This window comes from Rhinopithecus bieti, unplaced genomic scaffold (genome assembly GCF_001698545.2).
Source record: "Rhinopithecus bieti isolate Rb0 unplaced genomic scaffold, ASM169854v2 scaffold_3041, whole genome shotgun sequence".
NCBI lineage: Eukaryota > Metazoa > Chordata > Mammalia > Primates > Cercopithecidae > Rhinopithecus > Rhinopithecus bieti.
The window spans coordinates 629,301-634,119 of record NW_016804262.1 but is presented as its reverse complement, the minus strand read 5'-3'; positions in this window follow the sequence as shown (position 1 = coordinate 634,119).

Here is a 4,819-nt window from a genome sequence, read left to right as displayed (position 1 = left end):
GTTGAATATTATTTTAAACTTCGTAATTTCAGCTCTTTGGTCAGCAAGTGTATCTTTCCATTTTTCACCACACGTCATATAATTACAGACTGAAGAGAGTTTAGATATAATTTGAGTTCTAGTTCTAGGCCACCCTCCCCTGTATTAGTGTCATTTTCCAGATGATCAAACCAAGGCCCAGAGACTGGTTTGTCTAAAACATCTGTACCTGCTTAGGAGAACACCTAGAAATTGAACCCAGAGTGTATCTCATGCTATTTTTTTTTCTATCAAACCATTTATTTAAGTCTTCATTCACTGCCTTTAGAACTTTAAAACTATATTTTATATATATTAGATATTCCAGTTGGTTAGTTTCTAGAAATTCTCTAGACTGAGGTAGAAAAAAAATGAGCATTGATGTTGAACTTTGGGCAGATGGAAGCAGATAAAGTCTCTTCAGTGCAGAGAAATTGTGCAAAGCTTATTCCAGTCCCTCATTGTTTCCCAAATGGCTTTTTGGTAGGGAAAATCAAATTGGCTTTTGCACTGATCTCCCAGTTTTTGGTCATCCTATCTTATCTTTTAGGGCTTTTATTATCAAACTTATAGTTTGCAGGGAAGTGTGTTGGACATACAAAGAGTCAAAGTTAGAGAACTTTGCCTTTCCTGAAGATTCTCACAATCGAATTCAGGACATCAGTTACACACTGTATCAACTTCATGAAACAGAAAATCCCAATAATAGTGATTTAAACAAAATATATATTTATTGGTCTCTCATGTAATTGGAAATCTGAAGACAGGCAATCCAAGGCTAGCATATTGGCTCCACACTGTCTTCAGAAACCTGGGCTCCTTCATGTCTTCTACTTCTTTAAAATCAAGATGTTGGTCTCATCTTCATGTATACCAGAAGATTGCCAGTGCTCCAGCCATCATGACTAATTTCCAAGCAGAAAAGATAGAGCACAAGTCCAGTGCTCAGCCAGCTCCTCTTTAACTAGTTTTCCTGGCAGCTCCCAGTGATATCCGCTCCTATCATTGCCCATAACAGCATCATATGATTGCCACCAACTACAAGGGAGCTGGCAGATGTAACATTTTAGCTAGGCATATTGCTACTGTTAATAAAATCAAAGATCTGTTTGTAAGTAGAGAGAGTGGATACTGGCCAGGCAACAGATAGTCTCTACCACTCAGTGTACGAAGTAAAAGGGAAAACATAAAAGTAGAGTTTTGTTCAGGCTAAGACCATGCGTCCAAGAATGTGAGGTTAATGCATGGCCTTGATGGTTAAGTTGGATTTAGACAAATGGTGGTGAGAAGAGGGGACATTTTAAGACCAGTAAGGGCCTGGACACAAATGAGATAAAGGTCCTCCTAGCAGGTGTAAAGGACAATGGTGGTAGGGAGGGAGGGACTTCCTCTGCACTTAGAATGTCTTTCTGGGAGTGTGAGGATATGCAGAAATGCAAGGATAGATTGGTTATCCGCTCTGTTTACCAATTACTGTTGTCCTCATTAAATCTTCAGTAACAACTAACGTTCATTAAAACCAAGTATGTACCAAAGGGTTTGCTAGGTGTTTTAACATATGTTATATCTAATCCTTACAATAACCCCATTTTGGGGATAAGAAAACTGATCTGTCACAGGTTGAATACTTGATCAAGCTCATGCATCTTTTAAATTTAAGATATTCTGACTTGGGTATGTTTTACACCAGACTCCATGGTTTTTTTCCCACAATGTCACAATGTTAAGTTAATTTATTAACTTCGCTTGGGATTGGGGGTGAAGGTGGGTGAGTTAAACTGGTATTCCTTGATATTTTCTAAATTCTCAACTTTAGGGCAACTTTACAAACTCTTCAACTAACTAGCAGTGTGATCATAGACAAGGTACTTAACCTCTCTGGATTTGAATTTGTTTACTTATTACTCAGATACAAAACTAGACAGATACTATAAGAGAAGAACATTTCAATCCAACATACCTCATCAACACAGACACAAAAATTCTAAAAATTTTAATCCGTGATGCATAGAACATAATCCAACAATACATGAAACAAATAAACTGATAAAGCAGGCTTTATTGAAGAAATACTAAGTTGGTTGAACATTTGAAAATCAAGTAACAAACTAAAAAAAAGAAAATAGGAAAAAACGTATTATTATATCAATAGCAGCAGAACAGCATATGACAAAAATCCAACATCCCTTCCTAATAAAAACTCTCAGAAGACTACAAATAGAAATTTCCTTAATCTGATAGAAAATTTATGAAAAACTTATAGCTAACATCATACTTAATGGTAAAAGACTGAATGCTTTTCCTCTAAGATCAGGAACAAGACAAGGATGTTCACTCTCACCATTTCTATTCAACATTGTGCAGGCTCTAGCCAGTGCAATAAGGCAAGAAAAAGAAATCAAAGACATCTGTATTAAAAAGGAAAGAGTAAAACTCTTTCTACACAGATGACATGATTTTTCTATGTAGAAAATCTGATAAAATCCATAAAACGTTACTAGAACTAAGAAATGAGTTTAGCAAGATTACAGAATACAAGATCAATATACAAAATCTACATACTGGCAATCAGAAATTGAAATTGATAAAACAATACCACAGCATCAAAAATATGAAATGATTTAGGATGAATCTATCAAAAGATGTGCAAAACCTATACACTGAAAACTACAAAATACTACTAGTAGATGTTAAGGAAGACCTAAATAAATAGAGAGGCATATCTTTATTCATGGGTCAAAATATTCCATATTGTTATGATACTAATTTTCCCCAAACTTATGGATAGAATCAATGCAATCCCAATCAAAATTTAAGTAAGCTTGTGTGTAGAAATTGAGAAACTGAATCTAAGATTTATGTTGAAAGATGAAAGACCTAAAATAGCCCAAACAACCTTAAAAAAGAACAGAGGTACAGTACCAATGCTAGCTAGTTCCAAGTCCAGTCATCAGGATATTGTAATATTGATGTAAAAATAGACAAATTAATTAATGGGACAGAATAGGAAGTCCAGAAATAGACATAACACATTGATAGGAAACTGATTTTTGACACAGATTCAAAACAGTTCAGTGGTGAAAGAGCGGCCTTTTAAAAATTGGTGCTAGGAGCCTGGTGTGGTGGCTCACATCTGTAATCCCAGCACTTTGGGAGGCAGGTGGATTACCTGAGGTCAGGAGTTTGAGACCAGACTGGCCAGCATGGTAAAACTCTGTATCTACTAAAAATACAAAACTTAGCCAGGCATGGTGGCACATGCCTGTAATCCCAGCTACTTGGGAGGCTGAGGCAGAAGAGTTGCTTGAGGCTGGAAGATAGAAGTTGCAGTGAGCCGAGATCGTGCCACTGCACTCCAGCCTGGCCGACAGAGTGAGACGCTGTCTCAAAAAAAATAAATAAATAAAATAAAATAAAATAAATAAACAAATAAAATAAAAATGGTACTAGAACAACTGGATATAGATATGCAAAAAACAAAACAGATAAACCAAACAAAACAAAATTTTGGCTGTATGTAAAATTAATTTTAAATGGGTCAGAAACCTAAAGGTAAAACCTAAAACTATAAAAAATTTAGAACAAAACATAGGCGAGAATCTTTGTGATCTTGGATTAGACAAAGATTTCTTAAATATGATACCAAAAAAAAACAATCCATTAAAAAACTGATAAATTGGGCTTCATCAAAATCAAAAACCGCTCTTCCCAAGACACTATTAGGAGACAGAAAAGACGAACAAGAGACTGGGGAAAAAAAATCTTTCTAAAGCATATGTTTGATAAAAGATTTGTATCCAAAATATATAAAGTGTCCTAAGCTCAATAATTAAACAACTCAACATTAAATGGGCAAAAGATTTGAACAGACACTTCACCAAGAAAAATACACTCGCTGCAAATAAGCACATGAAAAGATGCTCAACATCATTAACGGCTAGAGAATGCATAATAAAGCCACCATGAGCTACCACTACGCAGGATCGAAACATCTACAATTAAAATCTCTGGACTTTCAAGTGTTGACAAGGATGAAGAACAACTGGAACTCGCATAGACTGCTAGTGGGAAGGTAAAGAAAAAAACCACTTGGGAACACAGTATAGTAGTTTCTTAAATGGTTACACCTACCTTATGACCTGGGCATTCCACTTCCAGGTATTTACCCCAGAGAAGAAAAACCGTATATGTCTGTACGAAGATTTGCACAGGAATGTTCCTAGCAGCTGTAGTTCTAACCAGGAAAATTGAAAGCAACCTAAATCAAGTGCTGACTAGATAAACACACGGTGGTATATCCATAAATGGAATACTGCTCAGGAAGGAATGAATGATTGTTGCATGCAAAAACACGCAGGCATGTCAAAGTAACTATGTTGAGTGAAAGAAGCCAGACAAAATCAAGTGCATATGGGATGATTCCATTTATGGACGACTCTAGAAAATGCAAACTAAAACAGATTAGTTTTTGGGCTGCGGATGGGGGATAGGTGGGGTGGAGTAGGGCGAGGGAGGAGCAGGAGTGGGAGGAGCTGGGAGATGCAGAGATGGGTTGGGGAGGTCCTCGGGGAAGGGAAGGGAGAGAGGAAGGGGGAGGAAAGGCGAGAGGGAAAGGAGGGGAAGAGAGATGGGGAGAGAGTGGGAGGGAAGAGGGGCGGGGACCTGGAGGAAGTGGGAAGGAGGGAAGGAGGGAGGGGCAGGGGAGGGAGAAGAGGTGGCGGGCGTTGTGGGCGGAGCGTGGGGAGGGAGGCCGACTAGCGCCGACGGAGGGGAGAGAATGGGGGAGGGGTAGGAGGGGGGC